At 43.8% G+C, this 21,746-nt stretch overlaps 1 protein-coding gene across 1 annotated transcript in view; it reads left to right on the top strand.

Moving 5' to 3' along the window:
- Positions 1–5,121: 5,121 nt before the first annotated feature.
- The window catches only part of MAPKAP1 (MAPK associated protein 1), a 408,697-nt gene continuing 392,072 nt past the window's right edge, over positions 5,122–21,746 (top strand). The window contains exon 1 of the mRNA XM_056860945.1: positions 5,122–5,140. The gene's annotated coding sequence lies outside the window, so the exon portion shown is untranslated. The remainder of the gene's footprint in view (positions 5,141–21,746) is intronic.

Genomic DNA, 21,746 nt, shown 5'->3' with positions numbered 1-21,746 from the left:
GGCAGATTATAAAAACAAAGATCTAAGTCGATCACATTCAGATCCATTGTTGCCAGCTGGACTATTGCAGTTTGTTTGTTGTCATTCCCCATTTCCTTTGCAAGGTTCTTCGTCTTTCTTGTCATCTGAAGAACCCTCTGATCTCACCTCCAACCCCATTGTGATGATTTGAATTTTTATATCTAAGGTCTTCCGCTAGGGACGCTGATCTGAGCACCACGTTTCTCGGGGGCTCCTGAGAGAACCAAGAAACGTTTGAACTTGGGGGCAAATTTTTGCATCCCACCCCGGTTCTAATTAGTGGACCGAGGAACAGGAACACCCCTGCTGCCATCAAGAGCCGTCTTACGCCCAGTTTTGCTGAGAGAGTCTTTGGATGACTCTCGGAATCCTGGAAGAGGTCCTGCCAGCCTGAGGGGGAAACACTGCCGAAAACGTCTTTGGAATTAGGCTCAGATATCCCCTATCACCATCTAAGCAACTACACAGAAGCAAGAATACCTACTCTCCTAAAATCTGAGTAGGTTAAAAGAACTCTTGTTTTCCCCGGATCTGGAAGCACCGGGAGATTGCTAAATACATCTGCCGAATCTGTCTCTCCCCACTTAATGTTTAAATGACTCTTTGAAAACAAGAAAAGATCAGATAAATCGGCAGGAATCTTATAAATTTGATCGGTGGGAAGACACAACTAAGATTTTTTGAAAGACGCCTCTGCTACCAATCAGAAACTACGACTTATAAAGAGGAGGGAGGAGGAGTAATCCCCCCACATCGCGAGGAGTCGTCTTTCTAACTACACTAAGTCTTCCTGCCACGTCCTTCCTGGAAATAATCTTATCATCACAAGAGTAGCAGAGAACTTGGAATCGGAAGTGTGGCATCATCGTGCAACTGGCAAGTTCCTGAACAAAAGGAAGACGGAAGGTTTACGACACTGATTCCTGCAGCACCTCTCTGCTATTTATAACTCCGGTCTTTGTTGGAACATTACCAACTAAGTCTCAACTGAACTTTCAGAAGTAGCAACCATGGAACGTTTGATTAAACAGCTGGATGAATCTGCTTTGATGAATCAAAAACTGGATTTTATCTTGTAACACAATGGAAGGGTGAGCTAGCAATCTCAAATTATCACTGACAGTTCTTTAGGTTATACTTTTAACTTTTTTTTGTGCCGTCAAATCACAAATCACTGACTTGTGGCAACCACTGGGGTTTTCAAGGCAAGAGACATTTGGAGGTGATTTGCCATTGCCTGCCTCCATGTCACAACCCTGGTGTTTCTTGGAGTTTGCCCATCCAAATACTAACCAGGAAGGCCCCTGCTTAGCTTCTGAGATCTGAGGAGATCAGGCTAGCCTGGGGCTATCCAGGTTATTTTTTAAAAATCTGGTCCTCCCATATAAAATTTAACACTAGGCATCACAGCATAGCACCTTGCACTATAACTACTTATGAAAATATTTATATGAACATTCTGTTTATTATTATTTATTAATGCCACATTTAAAAATATTACACTGAAAATTTATTCCATTGCACATTACTAAATAAATTATGCTTGTAATTTCTAATGCATTTTTAATTATGAATTTATCCATGTCTCCCTTTATTTATGATTGGACTGCTCCTTGTTGCAGTGCGGCATATATAATGGTAGACAATCTTAATGAAGCATTCTTGGACATTGCATATGATAAAATGTTCTTAGAGTATTTTATTTCAGGTGGTGTATGTTGTTTTTTTTTTAAATAGGCAATCCAAGAGTGTACTCAGTAACTTCTATCTATTGGCACTTCAGTGTGTCTTTGCTTCTTAATCAGCTAACAGGGGTGCAAAGGCTTTTACTTGAGAGTAAGACCAGTGGAGTTTCTGGACAGACTTTCAAAGGATCAGGCAGGAGCAGCTACAAGTCTTAGCCCACATCTCTGGCCAAACCCCTTAAGTGCTACGGATGTCCATATCTATCAAGCAGAGTCCTATTATCTGGAACCTGCTGCTAATAAATCACTGTCCCTATTTTTGTGTTTGAGAGATTTTTTTCCATTGTACCCAGTCTTTTTTATTAGCCTTAAAACAGCTAATAACAGCATTTTTTACATCTGCTACACAAACATTTAAAAGCCCAACAAAATTTCACAGTCACAACACTTCTGGCAAATAAAAATGGCAGTTACAATTAATTTTATCAAACTGAAAATGCAGTTCAATAAAGTGTCCTCGGCAATGTTTTACAAGCCCTTTTTAAGGCAAGTAGGCTTGCTACATTGCCCCTCAAAGGTAGCCCTATTTCCCTGATGTTTTTTTGATGGCTAGTTTTATTAATCTCCTTAGCCCATTTTTAGTCTGCCTTGGACTCAAGACAAATGTAAAAGATAATTTAAAATATATCCATAATATTTACATAATACTGCAATGAGCAACTAAAATGCAAATCCACAGCATCTTCAAAACATATATATTTCATCAACTTCATCCATCAGTCAGGAATGGTTTCCTAAACAGTTCAGACATATACAACTTATAAAGCTCAACAAAGTGTTGAACTTTGAGAGATATTCAGGACAGCAATTCCATAATGTAGGGACTGCCAACTCTGGGTTGGGAAATTCTTGAAGAATTGAGTATGGAATCATGGGAGATAGGGTTGCCAACCTCCAGGTAGTAGCTGGAGATCTCCTGCTATTGTAACTGATCTGCAACCAATAGAGATCAGTTCCCCTAGAGAAAATGGCTGCTTTGGAAATTGGACTCTATGGCATTGAAGTCCCTCCCTTCACCAAACCCCACCCTCCTCAGGCTCCGCCCCAAAAACCTCCCACCAGTGGCAAAGAGGTACCTGGCCACCCTAACGGGAGAGCACTGTTTGGGGAGGGACCTCAGTGAGTATAATGCTATAGAGTCTACCATCGAAAGCAGGGGAACTGATCTCTGTAGTTTGGAGATCAGTTGTAATTCTAGGATATCTCCAGGCCCCAGCTGGAGGTTAGCAACACTACCAGCACCTGTAATTAACCTGGAAACTGTGTAACATTTATAAAATAGGTGTCATATGTGGATAGCAACTAATTCCAGATTATAATCAGAACGCCACTAAGGTTATCAACCACTATCTGAGGCATAGACTTCTTCCACAATTATAACAGATTCCGAGACTACAGAGATTAGTTCTTTAGGAGGAAATAGCAGCTTCACAGGATGGACTATGTTTTTATATCCCCCCCTAAACTCCTTCCCCAAACATTCCACTCCCAGGTACTGCTCCCAAATCACAAGGAATTTGCTAAAATAGAGTTGGCAACCTGGTTGGCCACTGTGTGAACAGACTGCTGGACTTGATGGACCATGGCCTGATCCGGCATTGCTTTTCTTGTGTTCTTAACCCTAACTGCAATATTTTTCACTAGCGGAAGTCTTCAAGTCAGACCCAAGTACAGTCCGCCAGCTGCACTGGCTCCAGATTGAGCTCCAGATTGATCAGGTTTAAGGTTTTGGTATTGACCTTTAAAGCCCTAAACCAGAATGTCCAACTCAACTGTCACGAGAGCCGGATATGACATAAATTTCACTTGGTCTGGCTGGGCTATGCCTTGCCAGGCCAGATCGAGGGAGGGGGTGGCTGCCTTAGCTGGCTCACAGGCCAAATAAGAATTCTCAAGAGGCCTGATCTGCCCCCCAGGCCTTATGTTTGACACCCCTTCCCTAAACAGTCTGGGACCTTTGTACCTGCAGGACCACCACTCACAATACACACCCCAAGGAGCACTTCGCTCTGCTGGAGAGAACCTACTGGTGATCCCTGGCCCCAAAAGTATCCAGCTGTCCTAAACCAAGGGCAGGGCTTTTTTAGCCCTGGCCCCGGCTTTGTGGAACGTTAGATAAGGGCCCTGCAGAAAACAGTTCCACAGGGCCTGTAAGACTGAGCTGGCTTGCCAGGCAGCGGTGAGGGCAGCGATGATTTCCATTCTGCTGGCCTCCCTCTCCCTTTCTTTTGATTATAAGTTGCTTTGTTGACTGAGACCTCCCCCTGGACAGCTGACCGACATTGTTTTTACTTCTTGGAGTTTGATGCCTGTTTTAAATTGACGTAACTTTAATTTTAGTGACCTGTGGCATTTTATTGTATCATAGCTTTGTTGTGTGCGGCTCAGAGCCTGACCTTGTCAGGAATGGGCGGGATAAAAATCAAATAAATAGGTGACCATCACTTGGTCCAATTCAATTGCAGGGTTGGTGTGAGGAGGAAAAGGGAGGAGGGGAAAACATTGGCACCCCCTGAACTCCTTGGAGGAACAGGATAAAAATATAATAGTGTGGTTTTTGGAGGAGGATGTGACTTTGCTACTTGCTTATAAAGTTTTATTACTGACGCTAGGTAATGTTCTGCTTTTAAAGATTCAGATCCAGGGTTTATTGCATTGTGTTTCATCGTTTTTATTGGAAGCGACCTCAAAAAGCTACGGGTTAAGAGACAAAGCAGCATTTTAAAATTAATGTTTTACTTATCGATTCCTGCGTCACTCCCTTTTGCTCATTGATAAACCTAATACAAGCTTAAACTTCGAAACAGGAGGTGCAGAGCTCCGGCCTGACTTGAATATCTGCCTTCTAACACGCTCAGCCTAACTTACTAATGAGCCGAGAGCACATGCACTCGGCACACGTTCAGAAGTACCATAACGCTGGCAGTGAAAGCAGATTCTGGGACTGAACTGCGATGAGCTCCCCCGCCCCCCGCCCCCGAATCGTTGTTCTGTAACGCAGCTGAGAAAGGAAGGCAACGTGGGCAGCACAAGGACCCGGAGCGTCCTTCCCCGCAGACCCCGAGCAGCTTTTCCACTTGCGCATGCGCTGATCGCAGCTAGGCTTTCCCTCGCTCCGTTTCCCCGCCACCCCCTCCCACTCCACGCGTGCGCAAAAGACGCGAAGAGCGGCCCTTTCGCCGTTCTCTACGCCACGGACTACTTCCGAATGGAAGAGCCAGCGCTTCCGGGTCAGCATCCTTCTGACTGATCCTGGGTGTCAGAGGCGTCTCCTGTGGCCCCGGAAGCGGCTGCTTCGGCCCTTGACGACCTCCCCGGCTCGGACTGGGACCCGGCTCCGAACTAAAGGCGTGGCAGCGGCGCCCACCAGGCCCGTAAGTAGGGGGCGCTGTGAGTCCCCTGCCCCCGCCCTCATGCGACCCTTCCCTTCAGCCAGAGACCCAGGAATCATGGCGCCCCGCCCCTTTCCTCGCAACCACGCCCACTCGGCGTGAAGGATCTGAGCTGCCTGCACCTGAGAACTTGTGCCTTCCAACACTTCTACCTGTCGGCTCCTATCCCCCTCCCTCTCTCTTGGTTTGTGGTTGACTGCAATGTGGGAGTAGTTGGTTAGTGCCGCCTGTGCCCACTTTGGAGTGCCCTGGTCAATGGCGCCTTGCAATTCGAGATACTGGCTGTTTAGGGAAGTGGGCTACTGTCTGGTTTTCACATACGTACATATGTGAGATGCCATGTGACTTGAAAAAAAAAACCCAGTAAGATTTAAAAGAAACATGTTTCTAGTGTGCTTTAGTTGCCAGTTTCCACCAAAGATAATTTAAAAGTTTATTACAAAACACCCTAGAGTCTTGCAGCACATTAGAGTTAATAAATGTTTTTAAAAAAACTTTTATCATGCTTTTATTCCGCTGTGGAATTCATGGCTGTTTCCATAAGATGTCCAGGACACTTCATCCAGGTGCTGATGAGCCATTTTAGCATAATTAATGACTTAGATATTTATACCCTACTTCAGTGGGGACCTAAAGCAGTTGACAACATAATTCATCTCTGTTTTATCACCACAACAATAACTCTATGAGGCAGGTTAGAATGAAAGTGACTAATCCATGACCACCCAGTGATTTTCTGTTCCAGCGTGCTGATTTGAACCTGGGTCTCCCAGATGCTAGCCTCTCCCCAGTTGCAGTGCATTCATGAACCATGAAGGGAAAAATCTGTTCTATAAATAGACCATGTCATACTAATGAACTTATAACCCTGGAAAAGCTTACCTGTTTTCTTTCTCATGCTGGAGGCTTGTTTACTGATCCCAGATCTGCTTAGTTTCAGTGAAGTTTCCAAGTGCCCTCCATTCATACCTGAGCACCTTTACTGTGGCAGAAACCTCTGTGGATCAGATAGACTGAGCTTCTAGTTTATGAAAGCCTCTGTCAAGATAAATATGTTGATTCTTAAGGTCCCACAAAATATTTCCCCCGTGTGTTTCTGTATTAGAACAAACACAGATATGTTCTGAAAGTTTATTCAAGGTAGCAGTTTATCCCAACTATGAAACTATCTCTTTAGAGAACAAAAAGGAGGAACAGAAATGGTTCTGACTTACCATGTTGTCAGGTTCTGATGCTGTCATGTCTGAGTCCAGGGCTGTCTCATTCTCCAACTCCAGGATTGCTTTTAGTTGAGCAATTGCCCCAGGATAGAGAGGAGAAGATTCATCTTCACCCAGTTTCCTCACTCTGCTTAGCCTATTCTCTGCTGTCTTATAAAGGATCTGGCTGCTCCTGGGCACGCCCTTTAAATGCTTCCCCAAGGGCGAGCCAACCCTGAGCTCAGCCAATCCTCTCTTCCCAATCAAGCCCTGGGGAGTGACAAGCCCCTGGGCCAATGGATACTTGCCTTGGAGTGGTGAGCTCACTGGCCCTGCCGCCTGGACTTCTTTAAAAAGCTGGCTACCCCCACCCAACCTCCTCTAAAAAAGTCAGTGTTGCTGAGTCTGCTGCTGAGAGATGGCTGACTCCTGAATGGGCTCTACCAAGACCACGCCCTGCTGTAGCCAGACAGGATTCCTGGGCAAATCTGGCCTGGAGAAAAATTCCTTTCTGGTTCCGAAGTGGTGATTGGCTTTATTCTGGGCATGTAAGAAAGGGCTATAAGAGCCAAGCACTGACTCATCCCTCCCTATCATGATCTGCCTAAGATCTGGAAAGTTTCTGCAAGCCGCAACTTCCCATCTCAAACAATCTGTGGAATCATGGTCTTCTGTGTAGAAATTTTAAACCATATGTGTGTAGTCATCACATGTGAACAAATGACTTCATCACCTTGTGCAAGGTATGTTTTAGAGATTTTAATTGAGGTATTTTACAGTGCAATCTGAAGAACATATTTCTGGGCATAAGCCCCATTGACTGTGTGTGTGTTAAGTGCCTTCAAGTCGCTTCTGACTCATGGCGACCCTATGAATGAAAGTCTTCCAAAATGTCCTATCTTTGACAGCCCTGCTCATTGACCAGCCCACTGACTAGTCCTGTGTTTTTATGTAACTGGTCATTGACCGTAATAAATAAAAGATGATGACTAGACCTGTTTAGGATTCGGAGTAGACCTACCTAGGATTGCACTGTTTTAAGTATGTACCTTTAGGAAGAATAAAAGTTTTGTTACTTAAAATCATGATGCTGGCTTCTGTTGGCTGGATAATTATGGGTATATAGTTGGTTAAATGGGTAGTTCTGCACCCACTTTTTTTTGCTATCTAGTCACAGCTGACTTATGACAACACCTGGTGGGGTTTTCAAGGCAAGAAATGTTCAGAGGTTGCTTGCCATTGCCTTCCTCTGCATCACAACCCTGGTATTCCTTGGAGGTCTCCCATACAAATACTTGCCAGAGTCAACCCTGCTTAGCTTCTGAGATCTGACAAGATTGATTTAGCCTGAGCTTTCCAGGTCAGGGGCTGCTCTTAGTTAGGGAGACCCATTTTAGACTCTTGAGCAGGAATTGATTGTAGCTAAATGGCATTCAGGGAATGTACTGGTTAATCCTGGAGAGGAGGGAGTGATGAACCCCAGGGGAGGACAAATATTTTTACAGTTAAAAGATAGCACAGAGCAGAAAAAGGTTACAGACTAGAATATGTTAAGAAAATTGAGCTCTGCTACAACTAATCTCGATGATAGAGATGTTGGGACAGAGGTGTATGTAATAGGTTAATCTCTGGATCAATCCTCTCACCCATCTTGATAAAACATTTAATAGTGATACGTGTTCAGATATTCTGTGTATATTTTTTCTTCATAATACATGGTATCTTTTAAAAGCAACCTGGTTTAGAGTATCTTGTTATCCTCTTAAGCCTATTAGCCACTTTCGAGGAAGTGATTTGTCCCTAAACTGGGACTTCCCTATAAGCCTGAGAAAAGCCAACAATACTTGTTCAGAGGTGCAGTTTAATGAAAATATCTGCATGGTGGAAATAGAAGTAGATGGCAGAACAGGGGGTCAGTGAAACCCCTACTTGGATGTATTACAGAGGCAAAACAGGCAGCAGCAGAGTTACGTGCTGCTGGGTGTTTCGCTACAGACTGCATGCTGATTACATGGTATTTCTTACACATAAGTGCTCTCAATATAGGAATTCTGCCATATTTGAGTAGGATCCAACTATAGAATGCTTTCTGTGGTCTGTAGAGAAGGCTGTATTATGACAGGGCTAGGCAGATTGTCTTTGGCTTTGGAAGCCAGCTCAAAAATTCAGAAGCCAGACTCATATTTCAGCCTTCAGGCTTATGTATGACTGTATCTGTATTTCTTAGTGATTGCTCCCACGACAAATACTAGGTGCCACAATGAAATTTCTAGGCACTGTTGCAACCTGGCACCTGGGATGAACTAGGTGTTTCAAATATCTTTTGGTATACGCAGTCATTGAATCCCAGTGCAGTTAATTTGCTTAATGGAATATGGGTCTCACCCTTAGTCCAAGGATAGTCTGAAGTCCTAACTCCCCCTCACGTTTTAACCTGCATGACTGAACTCTGTTTTCAGAGCATTTACTACCCAAGTATCTGCTTATTTGAACAGAGACAAACTTTTGAAACTGCTTAATACTGATTCAGACTGCTGGTCTGTCTAGCCCAGTAAAAAGCTACTCTGGCTGGTAGCAACTTTCCAGGAATACCCTGCTCTGTTTTTTGCTTGAGATGTTGGGCATTGAACCAGAGATTCTTTTGCATGCAAGGCTATAACCTTTCCCTGTTCTGAAGTGTGTGATATGTGGCAGGAGGACTCTCAGGAAGGGTGTCATGTGCACAAAGACATTGCATCCTCTATAGTATCCCTGCAAATGAGGGCTCCAATGCCTAGCATCAGGTGGAAGGCAAAGTTTGCCCTTGCCCCCCAACAGTGCAGTGGTTTAGTTGGCTCCTAATTTCTAGGGGAAAACATTGTTTTGTACAGGAGAAATGAAAATAGTGCACTCAGGGATACTACCTAGCTGCTGAAAGTCATGCCTGCTTCTGTTTATAGCCCATTTAGTCAAATACATAACCTCACCTAGGGGTCTGTTTCTTGGTTGAGTGTGATGGAATGTTGGGAACTGGCTTTTATGTACAGAGAGCTTAAAATTAGTCAAAAATTATATGGAGAGTAATGGATGTAATGCACATACATCCAGTTTTGTCCTTGCCTGTGGGAAACTGCTCTCTAAAATCTCTGCTTGAGGCATATGGTATGAAGCAGCCTTATACAGACTCACCTAGTCCATGTAGCACGGATTTGTTTGCTCCAGTTGGCAGCAGCTCTCTTAGGCAGGTGACCTATTGCCTGGAATGCTTTTAACTGAAAATGTGGTGGGTTGAACCTGGGACTTTATGCATGTAAATAAGACACCATTTCATTGAATCTCATCTCCCCCCCCCCTTCCAGGGATGATTTTATTCAGAGCTGGATCATACCATTGGTCCATCTGGTTGAGTGTGTCTTCTCTGACTGCCAGCTGATCACTGAGGTCCCAAGCAGAGGGAAGTCTTTCCCAATAGCTGTTATTTGAAATTCTTTAACTGGAGATATCAGAAACTGTGCCTAGGGCCTTTTATCTGTAAGGCCTGTACTCTGCCACAGAGATAAAGGCAGTTGTGATGGTGCATAGAAGCAGGCTATCCTCTCTTATGCTTTTGAAGCCACAGGCTTGCCAATAATGTTTTAAAAGGAACAGTTAGTTCACTTTGACAGTTCCGGGTAAACAGTGGATTCCTATTGTTTTGTATTGGAATTTGTACTGTAGTTGTGAAACTCTATCAATGCAGAAAACTCCCCCATAAGAGTTGATAAATGTGGCTGGCATAAATCCTATTGGCCAGGATAACTGTTGGTCTGACTCAGTATGAGTCGGCTCTTAATACCCCCCCCCCCCATCCCAAGTTCTCACAGAGGTCGGGGCAGAGAAGTCAACTTCTTCCATATCCAGGCTGGGAAGTAGTCAGACACACCAATAATATCTCTTGAACTCATGAAACTACCTTATACGGAGTTAAACCATTGATCTGTCAAGGTCACTCCTGTGTATTCTCATTGGCAGTGGCCAGGGCTTTGGGTAGAGGTCTTTCACATCATCACATCACCTGTGACCTGATATTGTTTATGGGAGATGAGCCTTTCTGCATGCAAAGCAGATACTGTACCACTGAACCATGGCTCACCAGTTTTGTTGCCTCTAAAGTGCAGGTCAAGGCAAGAAAATGACCCTTGCCTTTTCCTCAGCCTCCAGGGGGCTTAATATCTTAACTTTGGGCTTGAGGATTGGTCCAAAGCAGTCAAGATTTCCCCCCAGCCTGGTATGAAGTGAGAGGCCCTCCCTTCCCTTGAGTCCTCTGTGCATGTCGGAAGTCTTGTGAGGAGGGAGGTTTCTCACTCCTGCATGGCATGAAGCAAGAGACTCTCCCTTTTCCTCCCCCCTCCCAGCTCCATGCATCATGGGGTGGGGCTGGGGCTCAGTGGCAGAGCATCTGCTTGGCATGCAGAAGGTCCCAGGTTCAATCCCCGGCATCTCCAGTTCAAGGGACTACTAGGTGTTGGGAAAGACCTCTGCCTGAGACCCTGGAGAGCCACTGCCGGTCTGAGTAGACAATACTGGCTTTTTGGAGCAAGGGTCTGATTCAGTATAAGGCAGCTTCATGTATTCATGTGTTCATCACACTGAGAACTTGGGGAAGAGGTCTTCCATGTCACATTCATCCACCAATCTGGTGAACAGGCACCTGTGTCTTCAAATATTTGCTATTATGGCATAGCCTGTCCAGCAACCAATATATAACAGCGTGAAGTGTTAATGGCTATTTGAGAAGGCTGTACTTCTCATTACAGCCTTCCATAAATTAGGGATGTTCAAAAAAATTTCATTGACTTGTCAACCTGATATACTCCTGCCTCATTTCAGCAGGTCTTTCTGCCCTCCATGAAAATGATGATGTGTGTTCAGGACATTGTGCAAAAGCTTATAAAGTAACTTTTGCAAAAGGCAGGCTTCCCAAGCGATTTGCTTCCTTGCTGCCTGAGAAAAAGCAACATAGGGACCCACAAAAAGAGAGAATACCCCAAATATTGTCAAAATCATTGTTTAATGTGTCTTGAGGTTTTACCAGTAAAGAGTTTGTCTTAAGGAGTTTGCACAGATTTCTAGAATAAATGTTACTCCTTGATGAAGAGAGTAATCTTGAGAGATGTTAAAACATTTATTTTTAGTTGGCAGCCTAGCAGGACTGTTGCTCATCGTTCTCCAAACAAAGTGCCAGGATTTTTGCACAAGACTGTGCTATTCTGCATCCTTCTTTGCTAATTTTGTGCAATATTTTACATCTCATGCTGTTCTCACCACCACCCAGTTTTTCAGTGGCCTACAGTAGCTGTTCAGAAACCTGTTGCTTTGCTCGGGACCCCTGTCCATAGACATGATTTTGCATTTTTAAAATAAGTAAGTCCTGTATTTCTAGTCTGGACAGCTTGTGTTGATTGACAGTTCCTGGGAAGGAGTGGCAGAGATGAATTCCTCTGCTTGTTTTCCACCACAGTGGGAAGCAGAGCAAAGCAACTCCGAAGGTAAGAAGGAGACAGAGAAACCCCCATGCTCAGCTTTATTTAGCACTAGTGACCACTCCCCATTCTCTTGCTCTGTCTAGTGGCAAATTAGTGTACCAGTTATGATGGGAACATCCTGATTGAAATCACCACTGAGCCCTAAAACTCCCTGGATGATCTTGCGCCAGTCATTCTCACTCAATTTAACCTGCCCTGCAGTGGTGTTGTAAGGATAAAATGGGGTTGGGGGACTGTACTGCTCTGAGCCCCTTCAAGGAAGTGTGGGATGAAAATGTACGGATTGATAGAAATTGCCAGGTTAGTGTTAGTTCCAAGGTAGCATCAGTCTAACATTAGCCATCAGTTCAGACTCCCAAAAGTCAAATTGGCTCTGAGCACCTGTGACCAAAGCTGCTTGTCAAGATCACAGCTCTGTGCTCCTAGCGGGACCTTGTGATGTGCAGTGGGGCACATGGAAGCTGTCCCCCCCAGGCACTCTTAAAAGAAAGTAAGTTTCCAGCCCTTATGGTGATGTAGGTGGCCATGAAAGAACATGAGTCACACCTGATAAAAGCTCAAACGTTAAAAGGGTGGCTGAACAAGATTTCTATGGTATGATAAGGAGAAGGTAAATAAAGATTTTAATATCCATATTATTAGATTTGGTTTATTTCAAATTTGGAAAAAATATAAAAGGATTTTAGAAAATAAGACTCCGGGATGGATTAATCCAGTAGAAGCATTTATGAAGAGAGGGATACATTTATATTTAGAAATGGATGTATATAGAGAAATTACCGAATGTAAGGAAGGAGAATGGGCTTTAAGAAGTAGAGAGGAACTTAACAATAAGGACTGGTTTTTGTATTATAAATTAAAAGATATATTTATTAAAGATGAACAGGTTGGATTTAATGAAAACAAATCTAAATTGGAAAATATACTAATAAAGGGAAATAAAGGATTGATAGGAAGGATATATATATTATTAATTGAAGTAAATTTAGAACAAGAAAGAATTAAACCAATAATGGTGAAATGGATGAAGGAGTTAGGATACAATATTGATTTGGAAACATGGGAAAATTTATGGAAGAAAGAATTTAAATTTACAATAACCAATGAAATTAGAGAAAATTTATATAAAATTCTTTACAGATGGTATATAACTCCAGTGATGATATCCAAAATGAAAAAAGGAGATATGGACTTATGCTGGAAATGAGGAAAGGAAAAAGGAACTTTTATGCATGCATGGTGGATATGTCAAAAAATTAAAAGTTTTTGGAAAAAAGTTATCAGAGAAACTAATAATTTGATTAATATGAGAGTAAAAAGAAAGCCTGCATTTTGTTTATTGGGAATTCCACAAGAAAATATGGATAGTAAGGATAGGGTCATTTGTCAATATAATTTTGCTGCTGCAAGAATTGTAATAGCTAAAGTTTGGAAGCAAGTGAATACACCTTCAATTCGTGACTGGAGAGAGAAACTATGGATGTATATGAGGATGGCCAAATTAACAGAATTCCTACATGGAAAAGACATGGAAGAATTTAAAAAAACTTGGGCGAAGGCCGTCACATATTGGGATAAACTGGCAAAAATGGATTTTACTATTTTGGTTAGTGAATTATAGAAACAAGTTCTATTTTCTATTTTACTGTTAATAATGTAATTGCTAAAACTGTTTAGATACTTCTTCGGAAGTCTGGTGATGGGTCACTTTTTAAGGTGGGTGGAGGATCAAAAGGGTATTTTTGTTTTTTGAACTTTACAACTTTGAAATTATGATTGTATTAATTAGAGCATACAATTGATACTATTTTGTATTTTCTTTTTACTTTCTTTTTGTTGTATTTGTTTGTTTTGTTGTATGTTATAAAAATAAAAAAATTCATTAAAAAAAGATTTCTATGTGAAAATGGGGCTTCAGTGACAAGTTGTAGCTTCTCTTTCCTTGCTCTGGCTAGAGAGGAAGCTGAATAAACATACCGTATATACCCATGTATAAGCCGACCCGCGTATAAGCCGAGGTGCCTAATTTCTCCCCAAAAATGGGGAAAAATTAGGCACCCGCGTATAAGCCGAGGGTCGGCTTATAACCCCTCCCCCCAGCAGGCTTACCTTAGATCCAGGTGCGCAGGCAAGCGGTGGCGGGCCCCCCCCCGCGGCCCAGGAAGCCCCGCAAGCTGCTCCTAGGCCGCTTCAGGCCCGGCGAAGGCGGCGGTGCCCCCCCCCCCCCGTGGCCCAGGAGGCCCCCCAGGGCGCTCCTGACCGGGTGGAGCCGCGCGCCCCCGGCGTGGGCGGTGACACGGCCTTCCAGTGGCCGCAGGATGTCCTCCAAGGTCGGTGCCGGCCAAGAGGAGCCAGGCGCGCCCGGTGGCGATGGCGCTGCGGGCCTCCAGCGGCTCCAGAAGGCCCTCCCAAGCCGGTCCTGGCCGGGTGGAGCCACACGCGCCCGGCGGCGATGGCGGCAGCAAGTTCCCCCCTCCCTCCTCCCTCCCTCCTCTACCGTATTGACCCGCGTATAAGCTGAGGCTGGCTTTTTCAGCCCTTTTTTTGGGCTGAAAAACTCGGCTTATACGCGAGTATATACGGTAGATGCGATATCATGTAATCTGAATAAAGTATGTTGCTTACAGAACTCCTTCTGCTTTGGTTGGCACAGAGTTTGGGTTACCCTGGTGTGAATTTTGTATTTACTTAAAACATTTCTATGCCACCTTTCCACCAAAATAGGGTCCCCAAGGCGGTGAAATTTTTGCACTTATGAACAGGCCCAATTTCGATGGAGGTTCTTTCCACACCTCATGCAGAGCTTGCTGTTCTGTTGTAGTGGCCAGTAATCCTAAAGGGGAATGAAGGTACTAAAATGTCCAGTAAATGATTTCTAACACATATCTCTTTAAATAAAATTACCCATATTCAGGTTGCTAATTCCCCAGGGAGAGTTCCAAATCACGTAAACAGTTGAAGTCCAAGTTGTATATTTATAATTGAAACAGAAAACTTACAAATGACACATCACAGTTAATACAGTGGTAGTTCCAAACAAACATACAACAAGCCAATTCAACAGGTAGTGGTCTGTGTTACAGGTAGTGTTCTGTGTTGTACACACTGAAACCACAAGTCAATTATATTTCAAAATAAATTTCAAATATAATGTACAGTCTTATCACAGTCAGTTCAAATTTTCCAGTTATACAAATTTAACCAATACTAAGTGGTAAGCTTATGCTTATGTAGTGGAACAAGCTGTAGATTCATGGGATGCCTCCAGCTTGTAGCTCCCGCCTTCCAGTCTTCAGGAACTCCAGAGGCAGGCAGCACTCACTCGCCCACTGCGAGCGCCTTTCTGTTGGGGAAGAGTGCATGGGCTTAATTGGAATGTTTTCTAAACTCTTTGCTGCATCTTCTAGCCCAAGGTTGCCGAGGCCTGGGAGTATCGGAACGCAGCCTCTGTGCTCTTAAGTGGTTTATTATGATGAAGCTGTCAAACAGTTATCTGGACAAGGCTGGTGCGTTTGTTGCAACTCCCGGTGTGGGTGCTTTAGGTCGCTGCTTCTCCAGTCTGCAGATGAGCTGTTGATTAGTCTGGCTCTTACATCTGCCGCAACCTTGTTGCTCCTGCTTTCCCCTCTGCGAGACAGTTTGGTTATGCATGATGCACATGGACTGCAGCGTGTTGCATATGATGTGTTTGTAGGGGTCATCTGTCAACATTTCTAGTCTGAGGCAAGCTAGAGTGTGTCTTAACTGGCTTTTTAACTTTCATGCTGCCTTCCTTGGAATGAAGCTTGCGAAGGGGATTGTTTAAAATAGCCATTCTTAGGTATACATGTTCCACACTGTAATGTGGTCTTTTTAGAGCTGTGTCAAACTTTACAAAGAGGTGGGACTTGGAACAGTCATCAGGATCTGCTCCCAGGAAAAGGACCTGTGTGTTCAGTGTTAGAATGTATGCTTTGTGTCAGGGTTAGGGTTGCCAGCTCCAGGTTGGGAAGTACCTGGAGATTTTGGGGGTGGAGCCTGAGGAGGGTGGGGTTTGGAGAGGGGCGGGACTTCAATGCCATAGAGTCCAATTGCCAAAGTGGCCATTTTCTCCAGGCAAATGGATCTGTCGCCTGGAGATCAATTCTAATAGCGGGAGATCGCCAGCCACCACCTGGAGGTTGGCAACCCTAGTCAGGGTAGATTTGATTTAAATCATGGTTTTCTACACTCTTTTATGACCTGCAGCCATTATAGGTTTTCTCCTCCAGGGATAGAATAATATGATAAACCTTGGGCTATACACACAAAGATCCCAAGACTTGTGAAGCATTCTGCTCAAAGGGTTTCACTTTCATTTTTACTGCTTGCCCCTCCCTCCTCACACTTAGCTCCTTGTGCAGATCTATTCCATTCCAAGCAATCCTCTATTCATTGAAGTTCTTGAAACTTGGTGCTTAAGGGGTAAGGGGTTGATTCTGTGTACCTATATTTGCAAAGGAACAATGGGATTAAAGGTCTTTCTCAACTGTTTATTTTATAACAATTTTGCTGTGAAGAAGAGGCATGTTATCTCTGCAGACACAAATTCTCAGTTTTGAGAACTGCAAAACCAAGCATCTGTGATAATATCTTCTAGATAAAAAAATTGCCCAAAATAATCTTACAGAAACCTCTGTGAGTGGATTAATGGAATTGCATGAATATATAGTCTCATGCTACATAATTAAAAAGTAATCCTTATTTCACGATGAATAACCTTTGGACTCCAATGTATATTAAATAGAAAACTATCTTTAGGTAGATTTTTCCTCACAAAGCATTTTACCAAAAAAATCTGGTTTAAAAAAAATCATTGCTTTTTTTTATCCACCCTGCTTTGTGAGCAGAAGGTCCCAGGTTTAGTCTCCCACATCTCCAGTTAAGAAGGATCTTGTGGTACCTCTGGTTAAAAGCTCTCAGGTAGCAGGTCCAGGAAGAACTTTCTTTGCCTGATATCCTGGACAGCGTCTGCGAATTAGAGTAGATCTTGCTGAGCTGGGTTGACCAATGGCCTGAGTTGGTATAAGGCAACTTCATATGAGAAATTATTTAGATGAGTGACTGAGAATTAGTGGCAGAGCTCATGCTGTGGATGCAAACCATACCAGGTCTTGTCCGCAGCATTGTCAGTTAAACAAGCAAACAGAACAGCTGCTCTGTGAAAGACTAAAGAAGAGGTCTGCTGGTCAGACCAAGATCCATTTAGCCCAGTTTCCCACAGTGGCCAGCCAGGTTTCCTCAAAGACCCCACAGGTGGGGCTTGGAGGCCAAAGTCTCCCTTTATCTCCCCAGCAGCTGGCATTCTGGAGTAAACTGCCCTTAAGCATGGAGGGTCTATTGAGTCATGACTAATAGCCATCAGTGAAACTTTTCTCCTCGGTCATTTTGCCTAATGTTCTTCTGTAGCCATCGAAGTCCGTGGGTATCGCCACATGTTGTAACTGAGTTCCACAAGTTAATTATGATTTTTGTCTGTCCTGAATCTAATGCCAGTCAGGTTCTTTGGATGCCCCAGAATATTATGGACAAGCAAGAGAAGGACTCTGTGGAAAGGTGATGTGCCAATTAGAGTTGATAATACGGGGCTAATGGGCCAGTGATCCGATGACACAAGACAGTCTCCTTAGGAAGCTTACTAGGTGGGGCAAGGCCCTACATGTGTAACCTGTTTAATAAATGTAACATTAACACGGGATGATAAAAATGTAAGTGCAGTCAAGATGTATATTAAATGGGGTTTGTGAGCAAGAGCCAGTGTGGTGCAACAGGAGGTGTGCTGACTTTGATTGGAAAGACCAGTGTTCAGATCCCTTCATTCAAGCTAACTGACCTCACAGGCTTATTGTGAAGTTGCCTTCACAACACTTCTGGAGGAAGAAACCTTGCCTGCACCATCCAGAGGCCCTTTGCATTCAGCTGTGAGGATGAAAGTGGTTTCCGAACAGTTTTATCTGGTCCAGCAGTTCCTAGCTGTTTAAAGAAATTTAGCAAATGGCCTCAGACACATCTAAATCAGGCAAGATGCTCTCTCTCTCTCTGTTTCCCCCCCCCCCCCAAAACTGCTTTCATCCCGGACTGTTCAGTGCAATATCGGAATGAAAAATGACACCGCTTTGTCATCTGTTCCAATTGATATTGCACTCTTCGCAGTGACAGCTGAAAAGGCCCACAGGTGCCGTATAAAGAGGTGACCATGTTGTCATATTTCATTTAGGCGTCCCTCTGCAAAGCCATAATTACCTAATTAGGTTGTTAATTAGGAGATTAGCATTTCGCTATATTGATAGAATGCTCTTTGCAGGCGGGAGTCGAGAAACGGATTTGTCTGCTCTAATTTATAAGTGCTGTGATTGTCTCTCCCCCCCCCCCCCGCATATTTATTTGCTTAAAATATTGATGGAGGATAACTCTGTTTTTCTGAGGAGCAGTTTCTTTCATGACAGGTAAAGCTTGGATGAGACTGGGGCAAATGAAAGAGGGATATCACTTAGTCCCCGATTCAGTCAGTAAAACATTGCAGTCAGTATCATTAGTTTGCTGCTTAGCAAGACAATAAAAGGAGATTTCAGATATTTGCAAGAGTCTAAATAGGCACAAGATACCATAAGGGTTGCAACTCTTAGCTGATTGATTTAAAACTTCTTGGTCTGCTAGAAAGGTATCCCTGATTAATCAGGCAACAAATGTAAAACATTGGTTTATTTATTGTAAATACGTTACAACGCAGGTGCCTAGCTCAGTCTTAGAAGATGCATCCCCCCTTCCCTCTATCTCACAGGAGAAAATGCCTCTTGGAAGCCATTCTAAGAGGCATTCCTTATTCCCAGGGGGGAAATGGCTTTTCCACTCTGTCACAAGAGAAAAGTGTCTTCCAAGGCTGTGGCCACTCTGATATGGCAAAGAAATCAGTCTTGTTTTATTCATTCGCATAGCTGCGCAGGTTTAATCAATTAAAACTCTTATAGTTGAACACATTTTGTTTAAGAATTGGTGACAAATATTGGTTTTGGCAAATATCTACTGGCAAGCATTACATCATATTTGATTTTATGAAGGCCCTTATTTTAAAAATCACATTAAGTGGTGATTTTACTCTCTCTCTCTCTCTGTGTGTGTGTGTGTGTGTGTGTCTCTCTCTCTCTCTGTCTCTCTCTCTGTCTCTCTGTCTCTCTCTCTGTCTCTCTCTCTGTCTCTCTCTCTCTCTCTCTGTCTCTGTCTCTGTGTCTGTCTGTCTCTGTCTCTGTCTGTCTGTCTGTCTCTCTCTCTGTCTCTCTCTCTCTCTCTCTCTCTCTGTCTCTCTCGTAGGTTCTTGAGCATGGGGAGGGGTCAGAGATAAGTACTCAGGCTCATGTTTTTCATGAAGAAGATCCCAGGTTCATTCCCTGGCACCTCTAGCTAAAGGCGTCTCAAGAAGCAGAGCTGGGAGAGACCTGGGCCTCAGAGACCGAAGGGAGCCACTGCCGTTTGGATTGGGCAGTCCTGGGCTGAAGGGACCCATGTTTTGACTCGGTATAAAGCAGCTTCATGCATTGGTAACTGGCAGCTCTTCTAAGTGAGTACTTGGTCATTAGTTTGCTTCACCCTCTCTCTGTTACTTCCAGTGTGTGGGATTCCTGTCTGCTACAGCAGCCGTTTGTGTCTTTAAAACATTCATGAAGCTTGTGTGGGACTTTTCTCAGCAGTTTAAAAAGTAGGAGAAGGGAAGCTGATAGCTGTATGGGTGATAGAGCAGGCGATGAGGACACGCTTTTTCTCAAAGAAATGTATCCCACTCATAACTTGCACCGTGCATTCCCTTGACTGATTCCAGGAATGCCTTCCAGATTCATTCGTTTAGAATCTGATTTCTTCTTGCAAATTAGGGGGAGGAAGGTTGCTAAAATAGTTGCCCTGGAAAGACAGATAAATTTACAGGTTTAAGGTGCCATAAAAAGGATTCTTGGAGCACCTTAAAAACATCATGAGTTTTTGAGATGTAAACTGTCATAGGCCACAGGACTCCTTTGTGGTCCATCCTCTTGTTTGCATGTCCCCCCCTTCCTCCAAGGAAGGTAGGTAAGGTAGGATGAGAGGAGAGAGCAGATGGCCCGAAGTTACCCTGTAAGCTTTGTGGGACTGAGCAAAGATTTGAACCTAGGCTTCCCCAGCCTGAACTTTATCCTCTGTGCTGTCTATGCTGTGCTGGTTCAGAATGGTCACTTCACAAACAATATCCTGCCAATCGATGCAACAGCCCATTCAGGGCTGTTTATCCCCATATTGCAGAATTGGAGTGGCATCGTTGAGGCTGAGAGGAAGTGATTTGGCTGGGGACTGTTGTGGGTTGGTGGCCGACGTTAAGATTTTCCGGCTCACATTCTTGGTCACTCTCTCACACCTGTTCCACACTCCTATGCCCTCCATTAGTTTTCCTCTCCCTACTGTGCAGTTTGCATTTGTTATAACTGATTAGTATTATTTTTAAGGAGATCTTACTGTGCAAGTCACTGAATGATAAAACGTTGCTGCTGTTCTTCCCCCCTTCTCTGTTTTTGAGATTGTTATAATTGTCTTGTGCTCATGCCACACGCCTTTTAGAAGCAGGGTCTGTATGTCGAATATTATAATTCCCCCCCCCCCTTAAGACATAATGGGGATCCATTCTTTACTAATAGCTCAGAAGGTACAGTGAGCTTAAGGTTCTCTCTATGCACACTGGGCTGCAACATGTAATTTGGAAAGAAATGAAAGGAAAATAGGGATTATTTTTCACACTCCCATATGCACACAGCGTCAACTCATGGCGCTGCTCACTTTTTTCGTAATCAGTCAGCCTGCCTTGTTGTGGCATTGTGTGTGCGCCTGCAGCGCCTGTGTGATACCATGCTCCAGGTTTTGTGATCCTGTAGCCATTGATATACTCCGTTCCCAAGAATGTTGTTTATTGGTGTGCATTTTTAAAAAAAATTGCAAATGTCCTGATCTCTGCTTAAAATTCAAAAGCGTTCTGTGGTGAAGTCACCAGAATGACCTTGCTGGGCAAGCCCATTCGAGCCCAGCACTCTGTTTCCAACAGTGGGGAGTCAAATACCATTGGGAAGCTACCAAGCGGGACCCAATGATTGATGGCCAGCCCCTGCTGCTGGTCCCCAGCATCTGCTAATCGTAGGCAGGCAGCAACTGACGATAGAAGTAGAATAGCAACAAATATAAGAAGAGTCTAGCTGTATCAGACTGAAGGTCTGTTTATTCTAGCATTCTGTTTCCCACAGTGGCCAACCAGATGCCTTGGTAGGCCCACAAGCAGGGCCACATCCGTTCATTCATTTATTTATAACCCACCTTTCTCCCTAATGGGAACCCGGAGCAGCTTGCATTTTTCCCCCTCCATTTTATCCTCACGGCAACCCTGTGAGGTAGGTTAGGTGGAGAGTGTGTGACTGGCTAAGGTCAGCCGGCAAGTTTCCATGGCAGAGTGGACATCTGAACCTGGATCTCCAAATCCTAGTCCAGCACTCTAACCACTACACCGGACTGACTAAAGCCTCCCAACTTGTGCTCCAGAAACTGGTATTCCTAGGTGTGGGCGTTTTTGAGCATGGATGTTCCGTTTAGCCATCATGAACCTCTCCATAAATCTGGCTAATCTTTTAAATCCAGTTGAGCAATCCATGATCACAAGTTAATTACTTGTTGTCTGGAGAAGTGTTTGGTTGCTTCTGCTCTGTGTCCACTGCCCATCAGTTTCACTGAATGTCCCTGAATTCTACTCTTGTGGAGGAAGAAGAAAAAGTTATCTCCATCCATTTCTCCACACCATGCATCGTTCTATAAACATCTATTCTGTTCTCCCCACCTCTTAGGAGCCTTGTTTTTCTAAACTGA

The sequence above is a fragment of the Euleptes europaea genome, chromosome 14, assembly GCF_029931775.1.
Source record: "Euleptes europaea isolate rEulEur1 chromosome 14, rEulEur1.hap1, whole genome shotgun sequence".
Taxonomy (NCBI): Eukaryota; Metazoa; Chordata; class Lepidosauria; order Squamata; family Sphaerodactylidae; genus Euleptes; species Euleptes europaea.
This window is presented reverse-complemented; position numbering and strand designations above follow the sequence as displayed.